General features: G+C 45.2%; 2 protein-coding genes across 2 annotated transcripts in view; one reads left to right on the top strand and one right to left on the bottom strand.

The window, feature by feature from the left end:
* The window catches only part of LOC140723824 (uncharacterized), a 746,760-nt gene that overhangs the window by 486,320 nt on the left and 235,996 nt on the right, over window positions 1-24,444 (bottom strand). The gene's annotated exons all lie outside the window — the stretch shown is intronic.
* Window positions 1-24,444, top strand: part of LOC140723818 (NACHT, LRR and PYD domains-containing protein 3-like) — an 81,006-nt gene that overhangs the window by 5,606 nt on the left and 50,956 nt on the right. Inside the window, exon 2 of the mRNA XM_073038354.1 lies at window positions 14,481-14,773. The gene's annotated coding sequence lies outside the window, so the exon portion shown is untranslated. The remainder of the gene's footprint in view (window positions 1-14,480; window positions 14,774-24,444) is intronic.

The following is a 24,444-nucleotide window of genomic DNA, read 5'->3' as shown; positions in this document are numbered from 1 at the left end:
CTTGTTTTTCTGTCTCTCTTTCTCATGGTCAGCATAGCAACAGTAATAGTTTGTGTTTCTCAGGAGGGGAATGGTTAACTCTGTACCCCATTGTCCATCAGGTCTATTCATCACTCATAACAGGTCTATGAGGTGGACAGGGAGCAACTAAGATGAAGGTGAGACAGTGGAGTAGGTAGACCGGGGGTAGATGATGGGACACAATGGGGAGACAGCGGGAGGGAATATGATTAGAGAGAAAGTACAGAGAGGGAGTTTGGTAAAGAAAATTTATTTGCTCCACGTTCAACGTAAGGAAGTAAATTGGCGTAGATAGTGGAGCTTTGGGCGAAGGCTGACAATGATAGTAGATGATTGTCTCCCTGATTGGGGGTTTATGACCGGTGGAGAGCCACGGAAATGGTAGTTGGGCCATTGCTGTTTGTCATCTATGATAATGTGTTTAACTTGATAAGCACATTTGCATATGTCAGCAAGATCAGGGGTGTAGTTGGCAGAGAGGCAGGTTACAGTGGGATCTGGCACAGCTGCAAATTCTGAGCTGAAAATTGCAGATGCAGGGAAGTGCAAAGTGTTGCACTGTGTAGGTCTTACACAGTAAACAATGGTGCACTAAAGAGTGTGGTGGAATAAAAGGAATAAGACATTGCTGAGTTCGAATTTGGAGTATTGACTGCAGTTTTGGTCATCTATCTATAGAAGAGAAATAAATAAGGTTGAAAGAGTACTGGGAAAAGGTGTGAGTTGTTTTTCTGGGAGATTCCAAGCTCAGGGTCTGGTGTAAGCAGCTGTTTGGCCCTGCACATTCCACAGAACATAGGCAGTTCTTCTTAAAGCAGAACTTTAGGCCATTCTGCTAAAACCATATCCAACTGGTTTGAAGTTTCCCTCTCAGTTGGGTTTGAAAACATTCACATTATTAGTCTGCTTAACTATTTCTGCTGCAGGGAGGGTCAATGAATGTGAAAGCTGATATAAAGAACACTACCGATGATTTCGAAACCACAACGTTACCAATTACAGTTGATGCTCTGCTTGCTGTGAGTTTCGGGACTTTTATAATTTCTTCCTTCAGACTCACATTGTCTATATTTGTTTCTAAAAAATTCTTTTCATGATTCCTTAAAAACTCAGTCTGTGACAGTCACCGGACCATGAGACACAGGAGCAGAATTCAGCTCCGACATTCCATCATGGCTGATCCCCGATCCCACTCAACCCTATACATCTGCCTTCTCACCATATCCTTTGATGTTCTGAATGATCAGGAGACAATCAACTTTTGCCTTAAATACACCCACGGATTGTCCTCCACTACAGTCTGTGACAGATTCACTACTCTCTGTCTAAAACAAATCCTTCTTTAATCTTTTCTAAATGGTCGCCCCTCAATTTTAAGGCTGCAACCGCCAGATTTTGATACCTTCACCACAGGACGCATCCGCTCCACATTCGCCCCAGCCAGGCCTTTTAACAGTCAGTAGGTGTCAATGAGATTACCAAAGCTGCCACATTGGAAAAAAAGTTGAATTTCCCCATGGGGATGAATAAAGTATCTATCTATCTATCTATCTACATGCTCCTCATATGTGAACCCCTTCATTGCTAGAATCATCCTCATGAACCTCCTGCGGTCACTCAACAAAGACAACAAATGCTTTCTGAGATATTGGGTCCAAAACTGTTGATGACACTTGAAATATGGCCTGATTAATATCTCATAAAGACTCAGAATTTTCTCCTTGCTTTTATATTCTATTCACCTTAAAATAAATGACAACATTACACTTGCCTTCTTTATCACAAACTCAACCTATAAATTAACCTTCCAGGAGTCAGACCTGAGTACACCTGATTCCCTCTGCACCTCTGATGTTTGAACATTCTCCCGTTTAGATGACAGTCTACATTGTTAGATAGGGATAGACAGGCGTTAGCTGGGCAGGAAAAAGAAGGAGAGATGGAGAGGGATGAAGGCATGAGAGAGCGGGGAAGGGTGTGGGGAAAGAGGAAGGAGAGTTGAGCATGGGATGAGTGGAGCGCGGGAGGGGGAAGCAGAGAGCTCGGGGTAGGTGGGGAAGGAGAGGGTGGGAGGAAAAGTGGAGGGGGTATGGGAGAAGAGCGCAACGGGGAAGGGGCAAGTGGGAGGACAGCACGGGAAGGAAAGCGAGTGTTTTGTAATGAGCGACAGACACTATATAACCGAATAACCTCGGGTGTAGCGGCTCAGACAGAAATCTCTGTGTATGGTGAGCACACCGCTCACCCGGGACCTCACTGAACTCCGTCCGGTTTCAACATCACAGTAAGTGTCGTCTCCGATTCTTCAGAACCAGGGAGCGTTTACAATGGGGTTTGGCTTTTGTCAGGCTCGGGAGGGAAGTCAGTGGGAGAAGGGAACTCTGAAATCTTCAAAATTAACAAATTAATTATTGACCAAATGGATTAAAAGAAACAATTACCTTCAACTACAAACATTCTCCAGTTGGTTTCTACTGAGACGCTGTAGAAAAACCTTTCTGCAGTGATATGCGAAATGTCCCCCCAGGGCAGTGAAAGAGTCTCTCTCCCTCTTCTCCCTCCCTGACACACACTCACTCACATACACAGGAAAAACTATTGAGAATACAGAGCTACTGTAAGATATTGGCATTCGGAACATCGTCGTGGACTATGCCACAGATCGATTCATTTAATTAAATCGCAAATATATATATATTAAAACTACAGATATTGGGTGTTTGAAGTAAAATAAACTACTGGAAACTCTCAAAGTCTGATAGCAATTGTAATAAGTAGACATTCAGACTGCAGACACTGGTGAACTTTCTTTTCTATATCATCGGTGTTTTAATGTTTTTTCCTGTTACAGAAATATTTAAATACAGTGTTAAATTAGCTTTGTTCACAGTTGAAGGTGAGCGCGAAATGTTGAAGTAGTTTGTTTGTTTTCAGCAGAGAAGCCGCTCCCTGCTCCGAGGAATGCCTGCGTGTCAGAATTTGCCCTGCAGACAGGCAGCAGCTTGCACACAGAAAATTGCACTGCGAGTCTCACAGAGCAGCAACATCGGCCCCTCCCCCATAGTTACTAAATGACCCTCGTCTGATGGTCTGGTGTAAAGTTAGAAGAAAACGACTTGAAAATATACGCACAGGGAGACTAAACGTTCTTAGTGAATTAAGGTGAATTCAGCTTCTGTTCACACGCTACCTGTGTTTTGGATCAGTGATCAAGAAGTTACTTGCAAACAAGAGAACATTTGCAGATGCTGGAGCAACACACACGAAATGTTGGTGAAACTCAGCAGGCCAGACAGCATCTCGGAAAAGAGTGAACAGACTCCTTTCCCAGATGTTGCCTGGCCTGCTTAGCTCTTCCGGCATTTTGTGTGTATTGGAAGAAGTTATTCGCTCTATTTTGTCCCTTCTGTCGGTCGTGGTATTTGTGTTCTTGCATTATCCTGTCTGCACGGTTGAGATTCTCCACAATTCATGTCAAGGTTAAAAACAGTTCCCAAATCAGGGGTTAAAATTCCAAAGCAAGTGTGCAAAAAGATGTTTAGTCAGCACGGCTTCTGTTTCCAAAACTTGTGACTTCAGATGAATGCATGTTGTTTTTCTCATGACTGTGTTTATTGTTGGTGTTTCGAGCTGATTTCCTCAACGTCCTTTAAAAGAAAAGACGTTGATTCTGTTCAAGGTCTCGATACATAACAAACATTGAGGGTGGGGTGGGGACCAGTTACAGAAAGCGACAGGCGGCATTACAGAGCGAACACCATGAGATTTCACTCTGTGAGGCAGGAGGCTCGATGGGCTGAGTGGCCAATTTCTGCCTGGTCTATGCACAAGAAAAGCTCTGACTACAGAGTTACTGTAAACTAAGTTAATAAGTACGGACCACGGCAAATAACCTACTGTTGAACAAAAAACAGCTATTAGATAGATAGATAGATAGATACTTTATTCATCCCCATGGGGAAATTCAACTTTTTTCCAATGTCCCATACACTTGTTGTAGCAAAACTAATTACATACAATACTTAACTCAGTGAAAAAAAATATGATATGCATCTAAATCACCATCTCAAAAAGCATTAATAATAGCTTTAAAAAGTTCTTAAGTCCTGGCGGTAGAATTGTAAAGCCTAATGGCATTGGGGAGTATTGACCTCTTCATCCTGTCTGAGGAGCATTGCATCGATAGTAACCTGTCGCTGAAACTGCTTCTCTGTAACTATTGCAGTAATTAAATCATCCAGAACATTGACCGAGATGATAAGCAACAATGAACCTAGCACTGACCCCCACTGCACCCCACGAGTCACTGGTCTCCAGTCAGAGAGTCAAACCATCTTCCACCACTTACTGGCTTCTCCCGCAAAACCAATGTCCAAACCAATTTACCACCTCATTCTGAATGCCAAACTTCTTGACTAATCTCCCAGGTGGGGACTCTGCCAAATGTCTTGCTACATTGTACTGAACTATATATTTTTAATTCAGTAAATTAACTGTTCTCTCTCCCAGAGCAGTAAGTGTCACGTTGTTCCAGTCTGATAACTGACCAACAACATTCTTGCACACCATACTTTCACTGCTCTGGGGAGAAACTAACCATGAAAGTTATGGGGGAGACTTTGCAGAGCTCTGCTGTTGCCCAAAGCCCAGTGTCTGAGTCCAGGTCCTGATGACCCCGGGGCTGCTGCAGGACCGTCCACACTGCAAGTGTCCTCTCAGGGCAGTGGAGTGAGTCTGTTTCAGAAAGCCTCGGATATCCCTGTGAACACAGCCCCAAATCGGCAATGCTCAGAGTCTGGCTCTCTGGAAAGTGATATGAGAAAGGTGGTTTCCCATCACTGACAAGTGGAGCAGCGGCATTACTGCCCCATGACGGCTGTGATTGAGTCCCAGGGATGAGGATGTGATCTTTGTCCGTCTGTCTGCACAGTTTGTTATTGGGGAACAGAGAAGAACACGGGAAGTGGATCTTCAGCCTGATAGGCCCAATCAGGATTAATCCCCGTAGAGTCATCAGCAGGATGTATCATATCACAGGCATACGTAGTGAATGTTGTTGGCTTTGTGGCAGCAGTACAATGCAATATATAATAGTAGAGAAAAAACTGTATTACAATAAGTATCTGTTACTGAAAGTTAAATAAATATTGCAAAAATGAATTCAATGAAGTAGGTTCGTGGGTTCCATGTCAATTCAGAAATCGGATGGCAGAGGGAAGGAAGCGGTTCCTGACTAGTTGAGTGTGTGCCCTCTATCTCCTGTACCACCTTCCTGGTGATACCAATGAGAAGAGGGCATCTCCTTGGTGAAGCAGATCCCTAATGACTGATGCCGCTGTTTTGAGGCATCGCTCCATGACGATGTCCTGAATGCCACGGAGGCTACTGCCCATGACGGAGCTGACTGAATTGACAACATTGCTGAGAATATTTCGATCCTGTGCGGTAGCTTCACCACTTCCCCCACCCCACCATGTCAAGCGATGTGCAGTCAGTTAGAACAGTTTTTACAGTACAGCTGTAGCAATCTGTGAGTCTTTGGTCACATCCATAATCTCGTCAAACTCCTAATGAAATATAGCTGCTGTCATGCATTCTTTGTAACTGCATCGATATGCTGGGCCCTGGATAGATCCTCAGAGATGCTGACACACAGGAACATGAAGTTGCTCACTCTTTCCACTGCTGACTGATCAATGACGATTGGTGTGTGTGTGAGAACTCATCTTACCCGTTCAGAAGTCCACAGTTAGTTTGTTGATCATACCGATGTTGAGTGCAAGTTTGTTGCTGCAACACCACTCATCCAGGTGATATATCTCGCTCCTGTTTGCCTTCTCCTCGCCATCTGATAATCTGTCAACAATAGCCGTGTCGCTGGTGATGTGCAGGTGTTATATCCAATCCGTACCAATTGTGGTTTTCCGGTGAGGAAATCAAGGATCCGGTTGCAGAGGGAGGTAGAAAGGCCCAGCGGTTCGAGCCTTTCGATCAGAACTGTAGGAATAATTGCATTAGACGCTGAGCTCTGGTCGAGAAACAGTATTCTGATGTAAGTATTCGTATTGTCAAGGTAATCCAAAGCCATGTGATGAGCCAATGAGATTTACTGTGACCTATTTTGGATATAGGCAAATTACAGTGGGCCCAGGTCCTTGCTGAGAGAAGAGCTTGGGCACTGGTATAATTGTTAGCCGTTTAAGGAATGTGGAAACTTTCAACTGCAGCAAAATGACCCCATCTCTGAAGCATTCACAGAATACAACTCCTGTTTTTCTGGGGTGGCTGAAATCCCTTGTAAATCTGTGTGACGACAGCACCCATCACTTCCTCACTCTCCCAAAATCGATGGAAACACAAACATTTTCCCACAATGCCCCAGGATTAGTCTCAGTAAGAATCTCTATTGATGCCATCAGTGTCCTAAGATGGGGTGCAGAACGGTGCAGTGTAATGCTATACAAAGACCCAAGTGGAGCTCGGTCTCAGACACCAGTAATGCCATCAGTATCCCAGGATAGGGCGCAGAATGGGACCCCAGTAATCAGATTCATTATCTCAGGGGTGAGGTTATGTGGGGGGAAAACCCGTTTGGCTGTGTTATGAGGTCGGTGTAGCTGGACTGTTTACTCCTGTGCCTGTTGCAGCCTGTCTGTTTAATGTTCATTTGATAAATATCTCAGCAGTTGACTCTGGATCTGCAGACATGCTCGGACACGCTGCTGCACTGTAGTTTTATATCAATGCAGAATGACGGTGATAATTGCGGACAGTTTAACTCATTATTGTCAATTTGTTAATGACGGTGGATTTATCGTCTGGAAGAAAATGTCGAAGTCGAATGGGTCAAGGACAGTGGAAGCAGACAGATCAATTGTCCTTGCTCCTGCCACGTGCTTGGAGATGGAAGCTGCTATTTTGTGGAACTGTTTTACATCCTCCATTTTGTGAGACAAAGTTGCTTTGCTTTTTGTGTTTTAAAATAGACACAGTGGGGTTTCAGGTCATTTACTAAACTAGAGATCCTTTCCAAAGAAGTTCTTTGATATAATATAACATGCAGTTTTGTGAATGCTGGGGATGGTGCCTGCCTGATGTGGTTCTAGCCGATTACTGAAGAGAACGCATTAGGGTTCTCTTCCTAGTCATCCTCCTCCTCTTGATGAATGTATTGAATGCCTTAGGATTCACCTTAATCTGACTTGCCAAGAATTTTTTATGACCCCTCTTGCCTTTCGCAATTCCCTTTTTTAGTTATTTTCTGGTCTCTTTGTACTCCTCATGAGTTTTCTTTGATCCTAACTTCTGAAGCTTTACATACGTTTCCATTTCCTTCTTGACCAAATTTATCACCTCCCTGGCCATCTAACGTCCTCGTGTCTTTTCATCCATCCTTTCTTTTAAGGAACTTTTGGTAAATATCAAAAGTTGAATGATTCACACAGTAATTCCCCAAGAATAGTCCCACAGCGTTTTGATGTCATTGTAAACTGCCACAGCCACTTTCCTCAGAAATGCTGTAATCAAATGGAACCGGTTCGACAAATCACTCTCATTCGGGTTTGAACAAAGTCACTTTAGTATTGTATTTAACCATTTCTGCTGCAGTGTAGTGATAGAGCCTTTGACATGACATAAAGAACATGACTTCGGGTCTCAAACCCATTACATTACCGGTTTCATTTGCTGCCTTGTTTGCTGTGAGTTTACAAAATTTTATTTTTACCTCAACTCTCATCATCTGCAGTTGTGTTTTTTCCATGATTCGTTCAAATAAACCAGTTCATGCCATTCCCAAATGTCACAATATTTAAATTAAAGAATATTACCCCAGGGTATGGAACCCACTAAACTTTTAACTGCTGTTGATGTCAGGGTGAGTGACTGAGGGTAAGGAGGGGAGTGTTGGGGTGAGCAGGGTCAGGGCAAGGGCAGGGTGAGTGTGTGGAAGGTGGAGAGGGGGAAGTAGAGGAAGTAGAGAGAGTGGGGAGCGTGGGAGTGAGAGATGGGGAATGAGGGGAGAGGGCAAGAGTGAGGGAAGGGAGAGGGCCAGAGAAAGGGGGAGTAAGAGAGTGATACATGGGGAGGGAAAGAAGGGGGAGAGGGACAAAGGGGGAGTGAGAAGAGGAAAAGCAGGGTGAGAGAGGTCTAGAAAGAGGAGAGGGGGACAGATGGGGAGAGGGTCAGAGAGAGAAAGAAGGGGCAGAGAGAGGGAGGAATAAAGGGGGGGAAAGTGTGGGGAGTGTGACTGAGAGGCTGAGAGAGAGGGAGTGAGAGGGTAATGGGAGGCATAGAGAGACGGGAATGGAATAGGAGAGAGGGTGAAGGAAAAGAGGCAGAGAAAGAGAGGAGCCAGAGCGCCGAAGGATAAATGGTGGGGAGAGTGAGGGAGTGACAGGGAGTAGGAGGGGAAGGTAGAATAAATAGTGTCGAGGAGGGGTTGAGTGAGTGGGATGTCGGAGGGGTGTGCAGGAGGCGGCGAGGAATGGGTGAGCAAGAGGGGCAAGTAGGTTAGCAAGGAGAGAGGGATAAGAGATGGGTGGTGAGGAGGGAGGGGTGGGATGTACAGTGAGGAAGGAAGAGTGACCGAGTTGGGTGGTGAAGAATGATGGGCGAGTGAAAATGACATCAGTGGCAGAGCAGTGAGGGAAATAGGATTGAGGCAGAAGGAATAAAGGTGTGGGGTAGGAGGGTGAGGACTGGGGTGATGATGAGAAAGGAGTGTGAGGTTGACGGGTAGCGAATAGTTGGTGCTAGTTGGGAAGAGTGAGGGAGAGGGATAGAGAAGTGAGCAGGGTGAAGAGTGGTGGTGAGGAGGCAAGGATGAGTGAGGGAGGCCAGAATTATTGGACAAAATATTTATTCATCCACAATGACAGGATGTTCGTCATGGCTGATCACAAGTCACTGAACAACTCCACCATGAGGTTGTTGTTCCCGGTCTTGATATTCCACAGCAGGGGTGTTTACCACACATGTTTCCCGGTCTCCAATTCCACACGAGAATTTCTCTGCAAACAATTCCCGGTCTTTGGATCATATTGCCCACCATTCCCAATCGCCATACCCCACACCGGCTGCTTTACTGCGAATGATTCCTCTTCTCCCTTTCCCACACTGGGAGTTTTACTGTGCACGGTTCCCGGTCTCCCTGTCGAACTGTTACTACGACGTGACCTTTTGACCTAACCTCCACCCCTCCCATCCATGTACCTATCCAAGTATCTCAAACAGATGTTGTTAAGACCTCAGACAAAGTCAGGAATCGAAGGTTAACCATGTTGTGATTAATATTCTGAGCTGCGTATATTTCAATGGAACAAGTATTGAAGGAAAGGCAGATGAGCTCAGGTCATGGATCAACACATGGCATTATGATACTGTCACCATTATTGAGGCTGGCTTGCAGAGAACTGGCAGCTCAATATTCTGGTGTTCTGTTGCTTTAAATACAACAGAGCGTGAGGGATTAAAGGGGTAGGGATGGTTTCACTACTCAGGAAAACTGTCACAGCAGTGTGCAATAAGGACAGATGGGAGAACTCATCCAGTGAGGCTTTATGGGTAGACTGGAGAAATTAATTAGTACACTGAAGTCCTAAAGACTCAAATGTGATACTTGATCTCCTATTAGTGACTGAGACAGAACAGACGTAACAGATGTCTGTGTGGGAAACTGTTTGCATCTGGTGATCACAATACCATCAGATTCAAAGGAAGTATGGAGAACGACAGCTCTGCTTCGTGGTATTGAGGCTCTGCTATAGAAGAAAAAAATAGATGTATAACAGGTGTAGGCAGGTAGGGGAAAAAATCAGGTACTTATGAATTCGAGGAAATCAGGCTTTGGCGAGAACAGGCAGAGGCGAGCTTTGAACGGGGCACAACTGCGCAAGTGAGTGAAAGTCGGCCTGTGAGGCAGCGGGAGAATTTAAATAGCGAGCAGAGGCTGAGTACGAGCTTCACTCCAGGTGAGGTAAGGCCGGGTAAGCTCCTTTAATTAATCTAATTAGCTTAGGAGTAGGTAATGGAGACAGCAGTTAGGGCAGTTGAGTGCTCTGCAGTATGTTGGAAGTTAGGGCGAGCACAGCTGTCCCTGATGACTACACCTGTAAAAGGTGCATCCAGCTGCAGCTCCTGACAAACCGTGTTAGGGAACTGGAACTGGAGCTGGATGAACTTCGGATCATTCGGGAGACAGAGGCAGAAATAGAGAGGGGTTTCAGGGCGATAGTCACACGTAGGAGTCAGGAGACAGGTAGTTGGGTGACTGTCAGGAGAGGGAAGGGGAATAGACAGGAAGAGCAGAGCACCCCTGTTGCTGTTCCCATCAACAATAAATATACGATTTTGGATACTGTGGGGATGACCTACCAGGGACAAGTTGCAGTGGTTGTGTCTCTGGCGACGAGACTGGACCCTCAGCTCAGAAGGGAAGGAGGGAAAAGAGGAGAGCAGTAAGTGATAGAGGATTCGATAGTTAAGGGGACAGATAGTAGGTTCTGTAGAAGAGATCGAGAATTCCGGATGGTCTGTTGCCTCCTTGGTGCCAGGGTCCGCGTTATCTGGGATTGAGTTCTCATTATTCTCAAGAGGGAGGGTGAGCAGCCGGATGTCGTGGTCCATGTAAGGACTCATGACGTGGGTAGGAAGAGTGAGGAGGTCCTGAAAGGTGAGTTTAGGGAGCTACGTGCCAAGTTAAAGGACAGGACCTCCAGGATAGCGATCTCAGGATTGCTACCAGTGCCCACCTGCAGGTGGGTTCAGAAATAGTAAGATAGTGCAGATCAACACATGGCTGAAGACATGGTACAGGAGGGAGAGCTTCAGATTTATAGATAATTGGGCAGTTTTCCAGGGAAGGTGGGACCTTGTCCGGCGGGACTGTTTACAGGTGAACTGGAGGGGGGACAAATATTCTTTTAGGCAGGTTTGCTAGAGAGGCTCCAGTGAATTCAAACTAGATATTAGGCGGGAGGGGAACCAGAGTGTAGAAACAGATGTATGGCAGAAGGAAGAAAAAGAAGACAGTAAAGTTCTGTATACTGTTAGAGATAAACAGAGAGGAAGAGCGGAGAATTTCTTAAATGCACTTATTTTATTGCTAGGAGCATTGTAAGAAAGGTGGATGAGCTTAGAGCATGGATTGATATCTGGAAATATGATGTTGTAGATATTAGTGAAACATGGTTGCAGGACAGGTTTGATTGGCAACTAAATATTCCTAGATTTTGTTGCTTCAGGTGTGATAGTATCGGAGGGACAAGAGGGGGAGGTGTTGCGTTGCTTGTCAGAGAAAATATTGCAGCGCTGATCTGGCAGGACAGATTAGAGGTCTCATCTAGGGAGACTATTTGGGTGGAATTGAGGAATTGGAAAGGTGTAGTAATACTAATAGGGGTGCATTATAGACCACCTAATGGGGAGTGAGTATTGGAGGAGCAAATTTGGAAGGAGATAGCAGATATTTGTAGTAAGCACGGGGTTGTGATTGTGGGAGATTTTAATTTCCACACATAGACTGGGGAGCCCATACTGTAAAAGGGATGGATCGTTTGGAGTTTGTAAAATGTGTGCAGGATAGTTTTTTGCAGCAATACATAGAGGTACCAACTAGAGAAGGGGCAGTGTTGGATCTTCTGTTAGGGAATGAAATAGGTCAGGTGATGGAGGTATGTGTTGGGGAGCACTTTGGGTCCAGTGATCACAATGCCATTAGTTTCAATATAATTATGGAAAAGGATAAGACTGGACCCAGGATTGAGATTTATCTGTATGGACTTCAGTAAGGCCTTTGAAGGTTAGTTAGGAAGGTTCAATCGTTAGATATTAATATTGAAGTAGTAAAATGGATTCTACAGTGGCTGGGTGGAAGATGCCACAGAGTAGTGTCAGATTGGACCCCGGTGACTAGCGATGTGCCACAGGGATCAAAGGCCTTACTGAAGTCCATATAGATAACATCCACTGCTTTACCCTCATCAACTTTCCTAAGAACTTCTTCAAAATATTCAATAAGATTTGTCAAACATGACCTTCCACGCACAAATCCATGTTGACTGTTCCTAATCAGACCCTGTCTATCCAGATAATTATATATACCATCTTTAAGAATACTTTCCATTAATTTACCCATCACTGGTACTGTGTCCAATGTTGTTTGTCATATACATTAATGATCTGGATGATGTGGTGGTAAATTGGATTAGTAGGTATGCAGATGATAATAAGGTAGGTGGTGTTGTGGATAATGAAGTAGGTTTTCAAAGCTTGCAGAGAGATTTAGGACAGAAGAGTGGGCTAAGTGATGGCAGATGGAGTTTAATGCTGATAAGTGTGAGGTGCTACATTTTGGTAGGAACAATCCAAATAAGACATGTATGGTAAATGGTAGGGCGTTGAAGAATGCAGTAGAACAGAGTGATCTAGGAATAATGGTGCATAGTTCCCTGAAGGTGGAATCTCATATGGATAGGGTGGTGAAGAAAACTTTTGGTATACTGGCCTTTATAAATCAGAGCATTGAGTATAGGAGTTGGGATGTAATGTTAAAATTGTACAAGGCATTGGTACGGCCAAATTAGGAGTATTGTGTACAGTTCTGGTCACCGAATTATAGGAAAGATGTCAAAAAATGGAGAGAGTACAGAGAAGATTTACTAGAATGTTACCTCGGTTTCAGCACCTAAGTTAGAGGGAAAGATTGAACAAGTTAGGTCTTTATTCTTTGAAGCGTAGAAGGTTGAGGGGGGACTTGATAGAGGTATTTAAAATCATGAGGGGGATAGATAGAGTTGATGTGGATAGGCTTTTTCCATTGAGAGTAGTGGAGAATCAAACAAGAGGACATGAGTTGAGACTTAGGGGGCAAAAGTTTAAGGGTAACATGAGGGGGAATTTCTTTACTGAGAGAGTGGTAGCTGTGTGGAATGAGCTTCCAGTAGAAGTGGTAGGGGCAGGTTCTGTATTGTAATTTAAAGCAAAATTGGATAGGTATATGGACAGGAAAGGAATGGAGGGTTTTGGGCTGAGTGCGGGTCAGTGGGACTAGGTGAGCGCAAGTGTTCGGCACAGACTAGAAGGGCCGAGATGGCCTGTTTACGTGTTGTAATTGTTATATGATTACATGTAAATGCAAGATAAGATAGATAGATAGATAGATAGATAGATAGATAGATACTTCATTCATCCCCATGGGGAAATTCAACTTTTTTTCCAATGTCCCATTGGAAAGAAACCAGGAAGGCTATAGGGTGGCATAAGGTTGTCCTAACAGACAAGGTGAGGGATTATACAGATGTTTTAAAAGCAAAAGGATTGGAGGAGACACAATTGATTGATTGGATTATCAGAATGGCAATGTCCACATGGAGCCAAAAAGCGTAGAGGAGTTCTTAAGTGGGTTTTTGCTTCTGTGTTCACTCGGGAAAAGACTCTATTGAAGTGAGGCCATGGATGTTATACAAATTACGGATGAGTAAGTGTTATGGGCAAATTGGACAACTTTGAGTGTATAAATCCCCAGCGACTGAGAAATTCAGTCCTCGGACCCCGATGGAGGTGGATGCAGAAATTGCAGGGACGTAACCTAATTTGGAATATTGTGTGCAGTTTACGTCACCTAAATGGGAAAGATGATAATAAGGTTGACAGAGTACAACAAAAATGTACAAGGATGTTGTTGCGATTGGAGGACCTGAGTTATAAGGGAAGATTGAATAAGTTACGAATTTGTTCCTTGGAACGCAGAAGATTTGGGGGAGATTTGATGGAGGTCTACAAAATCATGAGGATAGATGGGGTAGAGGGATGAAGATAGTGAGGGTTAGGTCAGGGGATAGAGAGGAGTGAGGCTCCCACTTTTAATCGGCACACAATTCCCCCTCCTCCCATACTCATTTCAATCAGTGCGTCATTCCCTCTCTGTCGGCCATTTTAACGAATGTGACAATTTTCAGTGAGTGCGTTACTCCCTCTCTCGGTAAAACTTCAGGCCATTTGGAATAAATGACTTTTAAAAGAAATAAATTTAACAAGTATTTCAGGCGGGCTGTCAATCAACAACCTCCGCTTGTGAAATGAAACCCGCTGTTATCTGTGGGCGAGGCGGTTTCTTGTGACAGTAGTTGTCCGAATGGAAATGCAATAATCTCTCTAGTTTTTTTTAGTTAGTGGAAATATATAGTCGAACGTGTTTGGTTTAATTTCAGCAGAAAAGCAGCTCTCTGTACCTGAACAGGTGAGGGACGTTTGAGCTGAAACTCTATACATGCCAGTCAGTCTTTCTTACACAGAGCTCAGACCCTCCCAGAACCCGGACTGGATCAAATTCACAGCCTGGGACTCGCTGAGTTAAGCAGAGAAACTCCGCCCCATTGGTTGCGGGGAAAGAAAAAGGAGAGATCTACACGGAAATCCGGACAGAAAGGTTAACGCAGCCTGTTTGTTTTCCTCTTTAGGGTTGCTACATTGACCCCACTCCCGCCTCCTCCCGCTGTCAGACCCGTCCTGAGCCGGTGAGAGTTGGTGTGACCCGGACTGCGGCAGTCCCGCTCTACCCCGGCTCACCTGGCCCTGTCCATCTGTAATGAGCGACGGACACATCACAGCCGAGTGGCCTCGGGAGCAGCAGCTCAGACTCAACTCTCCGTACAGGGTGAGCACACCGGTGTAGGACCATTGTCGATCACCCGGGAAGTAAGACTGAGATTTCCCCGGACCACATTGAACGCCATCCGGTTAAACATCAGAGGTAAGTGTTGTCTATGATTCTGCACAACGATTCAGCGTTTACAGCGAGACTCGGCTTTGGTCGGGATCGGGAGTGAATTTAGTGGGAGAAGGGAGTCCTGACATGTTCATGTTAACGAGTCAATTACAGTCCAAATGGATTAAGAGAAACGAGAGTGGTTTCTACTGAGAACGAGCAGAAGAAATATTTCACCCCGGTAGTAACATATGAAATACCCACGGGGCAGTGATCCGCCATTGATCTCTCTCGAACAAGAGAAAATCAGCAGATAAATGCTGGGAATCCGAGCAACACACATAAAATGCTGGAGGAACTCTGCAGGCCAGGCAGCATCAATGGAAAAAAGAATAGTCAAACTTCCAAGAGTCCAGCTCATGTATGTTACATCACCTCATTGGTTCTATTGCTCCTCCTTGTAGTGCAAAGGGTTAAACTTTCTTCACGCTTGAATGACAGTGTTTTGTCGAACCGGTTTGGATTTGAATTCAGCGGAACGGCCGCTCCCTCTTCTGAGGAATGTGACGGACAGGCAGCTACTTGCTCGCAGACCCTGAGCACCGAGTCTCTCAGAACAACAAGCCGCACCTTCCAAATCAGTCAATCATCTTCCCTCTTCCCCTTTCCAGTCCAGTCCTGATGAAGGGACTCGGACCATAACGTCGACTGTTTATTCCCATCCATAAATACTGCCTGACCTGCTGAGTTCCTCCAACATTGTGTGTGTTGCCATGGTTTCCAGAGATCTATTTGGGGCAGTGGGCGGGGTTATTTGTAAGAAAAGATACACAGTATCCTCACTATCAGAGTATTCGTGGCGAATTAAGATGAGAATAACTCAGCCTCTGATATTTATTTCAGAGATTTATTTCCCAACAACCAGTTGTCTGTGTGTTAAATCAGCGATCAAGGAGATATTTGTTTTTTTGAAGCCACTTCTGGCTCTGGTGCCTTTTGTGTTCCAACTGTTTCCTGCTGGCATGATTTACATTTCCACAGGTTTGGTAAAGATTAAGATCTGCTCTAGAACAATGGCCACCTGTTTCAAAGCAAGGGTACGGGAGCTGTACAGCAAACACCTGTTCTGTTTTCAAAGTTTCTTATTGCAGGCAAATACATTGATTGTTCCTGTGTTCCTGTGTTGATTGTGATAAATTTGAATTCCTCAGTCGCCAGTGGAAGCAAAGACTGTAATTCTGTTTAAGCACGGGATTCCTGATGAACATTGGGTTAGAAGTGTTACAGGGATGGACACAGAGGAATACGTAGTGAAATTTTAGATTCGACCAGTCATGATTTCTTGATCTACAGCAGTTTTGAGGGGCTGTGTGGTCCAGTTATGCATGTTGGTATGTTGACTGGAAAATCTCTGACAATTTAATTGATGTAAGCTGGTATAATGACTGCATGCAAAGGGAGATAGGATTTAATTTATGCATTTGTACTGAAATCAAACATTAATTATTTGCATGCAGCTTTGTGCGTTATTTATGTACCCCAGCTGCGAGAGGGGATCGAGCTTATGTCAAACTCGGAGTGCTGGGGAGCACAGTATTGGACCAAGAGACACTCTCCCCGTTTCCTCCTACTCCCGCTGCAGACTCCCTGGGGCTCTCACGCACCAGCTCACTGTCCCGTCCCGCCCACTGCCTGACATGCGTGATGTCATGGAGCTCGTTACCCTCCGCTCCCGGGCTCACACTGAGAGGATTTGAGAAACCTTGCGCAGCCGTCAGGAGACATGCGAGTTATTTAACTCCCATTGGTGCCAGAAAATGTCAATACAGGCCACATCGCAGACTGAAGTCTCCACGCAGGTTAAGCACTCTAGTCCAGGTCCACTGCCGCTCACCCAGGAAATCAGACTGTGGTTACCCGGGACCCCACTGAACGCCGTCGGGTTACAGCATCAGATGTAAGTGGTGTCTTCCATATCAGGGTATAGGTTTTATCGGTTTCCCAGCAGGAGAAAGAGTTAAAGTGACTTTGCTCATTCCCTAATAAGAGTGAATTGTCGGATAAATTGGATCTAATTTCATCAGAAAGGCCACTCCAGTGTGAGGAATGAGCACAGACAGGCAGCTGCTGACCCACAGACCCGGGTCCCTCAGAAGAACAACCCACGCATCCCTAATCAATCAATCATCTGGTCCTTCCCCTTTCATTTCCAGTACCGACGAAGTGTTTCAGCCCAATAGATCAACTGTTCATTTGCCTCCACGGATGTTGCCAGGACTACTGAGTTCTTCTTGCAATTTATGCATTGTCATGGCTACAAAAGATCAGTGAGGGACCGCTTGTGGGCCAGAGTGTGGAATCGGTTGAAATTAATTGAAATTAGTTGAAAGGAACGATGGATATTGAAATCATACCCCCACTGTCAGAATATTCCTAGGGAATTGAGAAGAGATCTCAGTGGAGCCCCCCAGTGGCTGGAGGTCCCCACATCACCACCATTGTTTGGAAGCTGGAGGGACAACAGAGAGGTTTCGGCTGTCCGGCCGTTTCTCTGTGACACTCCCGACCTCTACATCAACTCCATCCATCCGACTGTGGCAAACTTTTACAAACAACAAACATAATTCCTCTCAGCCACCGTCTGTCTGCATGATCCCCTGGCTTTGAGGATATGAGGGTATCAATGGTCCGCACTGTCAGGGTTTCAGTCTACCAGGGGACAAAGACTGCAGGGACTAGAGATCTTCTGTTGTCTAATACACTGCATGTAGATCCCACTGGCAACTCTGGTTTACATTAGTGAAACAGTTGTTTTTCAAAATACTGAACAGCGTGACACTGCACTGATGAAACAATCCGAAACCAGATCAGCCTAGAAAGTCCTCCCCAAAAATTAGGGTTTTGTGATCCAACTCGAGACAAACAGCACGCTGTCCACTCCACCAGTGCGTTATTCGCAGCCGGGCGAATCCCATGATTGATTTTGTTGTCCCCCTGAAAACAAATTAAATGTCCATTCAGGTATTTCAAAATACAAGCGCTCCCCCACACCGGGGATCTGACGTCACGAGTGCGGTACTTGACATCATACATGCACGGCCTGGCTTGCGTTGAGATTGGTTAACGGCTCAAGTACTAATCATGTCAGCCCACACCACTTGGTGCAGTCAACAGAGTATTTACAAGCCGTGTTAATTCTCATTGATGCGAAGAGATGTCAGTCACTGGTTACACCCAACAGCGCAGGCGGACCGACGAGGAGGGTGTTACCTCCAGTCCGATCTCCTGGTCAAAGCGGAACAAACGAAGTAAATGACCTGCTTTGTGATTTATTCCCATTTCTCTCCAAGGGAAGTTGGGGCGTTTGTGAAGCGTCTCCTGCGGCCAGAGTCTGATGTATCGCTGAGAGGTAAAAGGTGACCGCTCGTTCATCAACTTGATGCTGGTCCGCCGGGGAGGGACCCTGGCAGAAGACGGAGGGAGAGGGGGATTTTATTATCAGGATAAAGATGCTGTGAGAGGGAGTGGACAGGATTGGTGTCCCACTGGGTCAAGAGGAGCTCATCTGTGGAAATGTCTGAACCCATGGTGGTGGCGAGCAGAGAGATTCACCACATTAGGGGGCAAACACGGGCAGACTGTTGACCAGCAGTGGGGCCAATAGTCTGGGGAAAGTAGGGGGCAAGAGTGGTGTTGGCGGGGTAAAGATGCACCAGCCAGCGTCTTGTTGAATGACAGGACAGTTTGGAGGGGCCGGGTGGCCTGATCCTTTTCCTGTTTGTGTGTTTAAATAGAAGGACCCTCGTGGACCTTCAGGATGTTCCAGTGTGTGTTGTAGGGACTGGTGCCTGGAGCCCAGCTTTTCACAAACTGGCAACAAGTGGGCTGAGGGGGCAAATTCAACAATTCCAAGTGTGCTCTCGATACAAAATGTGTATTTCTATATCTTTAATGACATAAAACCGATATTTCCATATTGTTACTGACAGAGAATCGTATAATTTATGTTCCATGTGTTATCTGAATGTACTTGCCTGTGATGCTGCCACAAGTCAGTGTTTCTCTGTACCTGTACCTTCCCGTACTTGCTTGCACTTGGAAATAAATTCAATGTGATTCGAAAAGCTCAGTGAGATTTTATTAGTGATGATCATCTTGGCTCCTCGGTAGGTCAAATGTAAATGTAAGACCCTTAGCAGTGTCGATGAGCACAGGGAACTTGGAATCCATCGCTCTCAGAAAGTGACTACACAGATTGATAGGGTGGTTACGAAGGCAAACAGTATCCTTAACTTTATTATTCGAGGCATTGAGTTCAAAAATCGGGAAGTTGTGTTGCAGCTTTTTAAAACTCTAGTTAGACCACATCTGGAGTGTTTCATACAGTTATGGTCGCCTCATTCCAGGAACGATGTCAGGGCTTTGGAGAGGGTGCAGAAGAGGTTTGCCAGGAAATTGCCTGGATTAGAGGGCATGAGCTATAACAGGAGGTTGAACTGCTTGGGTTGTTTTCTCTGGAGCCCTGCAGGCTGGGGTGAGACTTGATAGACGTTTATAAGATTATGAGAGACATAGGTAGAGTAGATAGAAAATGTATTTTTACTATGGTAGGAATGTCTAAAACCAGAGGCCATGCATTTAAGGTGAGGGGGGAATTTTAAAGGAGACGTGAGGGGGCAAGTGTTTTTACACAGAGAGTGCTGGGTCACTAGAAATTGCTGCCTGGGGTGCTGGTAGATCAGACACATTGGGGACTTTCCAGAGACATTTCAATAGGCCATGAATGTGAGGAAAATAGAGGAATATGGACATTTTGTAAACAGAAGGGATTTGATTCGTTAACATTCTGATAACAAATTTAATTGGTTGAGCACAACACTATGGGTCGAAGGGCCTGTTCCTGTGCTGTACTGTTCTTTGTTCTGTGTCTCTTGTCGAGAGATTTCAGCGTAACAGAGGCAAAAGGAATGAGTGGGAGCAACAGGTCAGCTGGTCCAATGTGGGAAATGTGAGATTACCCATTTCTGTAGGAGAAACAGAAACACTGGGTGTGTGTGTGGAGAGGGACTGAGGTGCAGTGGGCAGGGAAGGAAGTCAAAAGTACATTGTATTGATGGTAAGACTCATTGGTATAAGACGGAGAATTACTTTAACAATTATTTGGGCTTTGTTGAGATTGTACCTGGAATATGGAGTAAAATCCCGCTCCCCATACTAACACGGGTTATACAGACCAAAGAACAGACTGCCGGAGGAACTCAGTGGGTCGGGCAGCATCTGTGGAGGGAAATGGACCATCAACATTTCGGGCCGAGACCATCCCTCTGGACTGAGAGTGGACGGGAAATAGTCAGAGAAAAGAGGTGAGGGGTGGGGATGGGGCAAGAGCTGGGGAGTGAGAGGTGCAAAGGTGGAAATAGTGACAGAGGTCAGCAGATATGTGGAGACTGAAGTGATCAAGGAGATGAGGATTGGGATGAAACGTGGCTGAGATGGGAGAGCAGCCATAATCTTGTTGATGGTTCGAGGTGCTGAATGGCCACCTCCTGCTGTTTCTCACTTGATGTTTCAGTGTTCCTGACCACTGAACCCAGGAGAATGTGATAGAAATTAGTGTCTGTTCACATAGAAGTGGCTTGAATGCACAATTCCTTTTTGGGTCTGAATTGTCTGTTGGACAGTGATTTCTTGTGGATGGATGTGGCGGATCGTGTGTGGGGCTGGGATCAGGAGAGTGACCACTCCCCCTGGGGCGAGGAGCCGGGGAAGAGATCATTCTCTACGGGGCGAGATCAACGGGATTCCGTAGGTGAGAACTGAGGCCGGTCCCGAGCGATGTTGGGCAGTGATTCTCTGTTACTTCCCTGAACAGCCGGCCTCCCACTGTTTCCTGGACAGAACCTGCTGGGTCGGTCCGGGTTGTGGGACTTTCACACTGAACATCCTGAGATGAGCTGCCACTCAGCCCCTCTTGCCCTGGTGCTGGGAGCGTGATGGGGTGTTGATACCGAGACCACACTCATCCATTGAGGTTTATCCCGGGAACTTTACCTTCGTCATCCAGCCCCGTATCGGGTCCAAGCTTCACCTAGATCGATAGCCGATCTCTACAATTGTTTTACCTCATTCCAGGGTGCAGGAAGCGGCCCTTCCACCTGTTGTGTTCTTGTAGACGAGAAGGTTAAACCAAGTAATCGCACCTTCGGGACTCTGCTCCATCTGTCTGAGTAGATCCATCTTTTGCCCGTTCAGACAAGGCAGTGAGATCCAGATTTCTCACGGCCTCTCGTTTTTGGTGGCCATCATTGTGTTTATTTTTGCTGAATCCATGCCACTGTTCCAACTTGCCGAAGCACAGCCAATGTTTCCGGTTGTATAACCCCATTAAATGCGAGAAATAAGCCTTTTCCAGTTACCCGGGCTGCTCAAAAGTGTACAGTATACATTAAGTTAGACTGTGGGATCAAGAGTCCAACTTATCACGCGGGAAAGATTCAATGTGCTTACAACAGCAACCTGGAATGTTTCCTGGAGCCTGGTGCTATGTGTTTTCAATGTCATTTTAAATCTTCGACCCGGCTGAGAAGAGAGAATAGCGAGGGTTATGAGGATCTTTGATGCTGCCTGCTTTACTGATGCAATGGGAAGTGCCGTCACAGTCCAGGGAGGGGAGTCTGGTTCCTGTCATGTCCTCAGCGGTGCCCACAGTTTTCTACAGTTCCTTGCAGTCAAGGGTAGAGTGGTAGCCTTATGAAGGAGTTATGTATCCGGATGGGATACTTTCTGTGGCGCTTTGATAAGGTTTGGGGAGGGGCAATGTGCCTAAGCCAAAGTTATTGTTGTTTGATCTAGGTTTGTCATTTTAGGATCTTTTTCTATGGTATTATTCAGTGTCCGTGTATTGCTGAATGACCACCAGTGACTGTCCTTGATCCCTCACCCACATGGTTCCATCTCCTCATTCACTCACATCTTGTGCAACATCTCTTCTATCTCATTGAGATTTCCAGGAATCGGTTTTTGTTAGCTAGAACGACGAGGTTTAACTTAATGCAGCACCTGGTAAGTTAAGAGTTACAAGCTATGATCCTAGGGTATGACAGAGAAGATTCCAGCATGTATAGAGCAGTAGTTGATAGGCAGGAGACGAGGAGTGGGAATAAAGCGAGCCATTACTGTTCGGCTGCCGGTGACTAGAGGTTCCACAGGGGTCTGTGACGGGATCCATTTTTTTTACCTTATATCTCGATGATTTGGATGCTGGAATTGATGGTTGTTGCAGTTGTTGCATTGATAGCAGAGGATATGAAGGATGGCGGAAGGGCAGGTAGTTTTCTGGAGAAGGATTTAGGACAGATTAGGAGGACGCGCAAAGATGTGGCAAATGAAATAAAGTTTCGGGAAGGGTTTGGGCATTTACCTTGGTAGAAGAAATGAAATGGTTTATTTTTTTAATGGACAGAAAATACAAACAACTGAGACACAAAGGGACTTGGGAGATATTGTACAGGATTCCATAGGGGTTAATTTGCAGATTGGGTCAGTGGTCAGGAAGGCAAATGCAATGTTAACATTCATTTCAAGAGGACTAGAATATAAAAACAAGAAAGTAATGTTGAGATTTCATAAAGCACTGGTGAGGCCTCACGTAGAATATTGTGAACCGTTCTGGACCGCGTATCTTTGATCGGATGTGCTGAAACAGGTGATGGTTCAAAGGAAGTTCACGAAAATGGTTCAGGATTCAGCGGCTTGTCAGATACATAACGTTTGATGACTCTGGGTCAATTAATCACTGGCATTCAGAAGACTGAGCGGTGCCCTAATGGATCATAGCAAATGGTGAAAAGCCTTGATAGAGTGGATGTGGAAAGTGCGCTTCCTCTGGTGGAAGAGCTTAATACTAGAAGTCACAGCTTCAGAATAGAGGTGCGCCATTTTAGAATGGAGATGAGCTGGAATCTCTTTAATCAGAGTGGTGAATCTGTGGATTTCCTTGCCGCAGGCAGCTGCGGAGGTCTTTTTTTTATGTAGATTTACAGTAGAGGTAATGGGGTAAGACAGAAGATTGGGGAAAGGCAGAAGATTGGGGCAGAAGAAAAATGTATCAGTCACGATAAAATGGCGGAGCAAACTCGATGGTCCAAATGGCCTAATTCTCCTCCTATATCTATGGTCTTAAAGGGTAAAAGTAGCCATTACAGTTTTTAGTTTCACCATTACAAAATGGTTACAGCATTAATATTTGTCACAATGAAGCTCACAGCATGTGATGTTGTTTGTTATTTCCTTTTCCGGTTATTTTAGGTTCATTAGCTTGAAAATGTTTCTTGCGTTTGTAGTTTTTAAAAAACATTACCTTGGAATGAGTTGTGTTTTCTGGGAAATGGACCCGTAGAACGCTTAGTTAAGAGTGATTCCCCTACAGCACAGAAACAGTCCTTTCAGCCCTTCTAGTCGGTTACATTCCCTGCCTGAACTCATCCCCTGCACACAAACTGCAGCCTCAATACTTCTCTCAACGATGTACCCACGCAAACTTCTCTGAGACACTGCAATTGAACCCGCATCTACCAGTTCCGCTGGAAGCTGATTCCACATTCGCCCCTCACTCTGAGTGAAATAGTTCCCGCTCAGATTCCCCTTAAATATTTCACTTGTCACCCTAAATTCATGACCTTACCAAAACTAAGGGGCAAATACCTACATGTATTCCATAGAACCATAGAACATTACAGCACAGAAACAGGCATTTTTGCCCTTCTTGGCTGTGCCAAACCATTTTTCTGCCTAGTCCCACTGACCCGCACCTGGGCCATATTGCCCGAAGTCCCTCTCAACCAAGTTTTTCTTAAATGTCAAAAGTGAGCCCGCATTCACCACTTCATCTGGCAGTTCATTCCACATTCCCACTGCTCTCTGCGTGAAGAAGCCCCTCATAATGTTCCCTTTAAACTTTTCCCCTTTCACCCTTAACCCATGTCCTCTGTTTTTTCTTCTCCCCTAGCCTCAGTGGAAACAGCCTGCTTGCATTCACTCTATCTATACCCATCATAATTTTATAACCTCTAACAAATCACCCCTCATTTTCCTACGCTCCAGGGAATAAAGTCCTAACCTATTCGACCTTTCTCTATAACTCAGTTTCCCAAGTCCCGGCAACATCCTCGTAAACAATCTCTGCACTCTTTCAACCTTATTAATATCCTTCCTGTAATTCGGTGACAAAAACTGCACACAATACACCAAATTCGGTCTCACCAAATGTCTTATACAACCTCACCATTACATTCCAACTTTTATACTCAATTCTTTGTAAAATAAGGCCAATATACCAAAAGCCCTCATTACAACCCTATCTACTTGTGACACCACTTTAAGGGAATTATGTATCTGTACTCCCAGATCCCTCTGTTCTACTGCACTCCTCAGTGCCCTACCATTTACCTTGTATGTTCTACCTTCGTTTGACCTTCCGAAGTGCAACACCTCACACCTGTACGCATTAAACTCCATCTGCCATTTTTCTGCCCATTCCTTCTTCAACCTATATTCACCCTGTATCCAGTCTGTATCCCACCACCTCAATGATATATATCAACCATCTTGTTCAACCTCTGTCCAGTATGTATCCCATCACCTCAGTGATATATATCAACCATCTTGTTAACCTCTGTCAAGCCTGTATCCCACCACCTCAATGATATATATCAACC

Source organism: Hemitrygon akajei, unplaced genomic scaffold (assembly GCF_048418815.1).
Source record: "Hemitrygon akajei unplaced genomic scaffold, sHemAka1.3 Scf000139, whole genome shotgun sequence".
In the NCBI taxonomy this organism is placed as follows: Eukaryota; Metazoa; Chordata; class Chondrichthyes; order Myliobatiformes; family Dasyatidae; genus Hemitrygon; species Hemitrygon akajei.
This window is presented reverse-complemented; position numbering and strand designations above follow the sequence as displayed.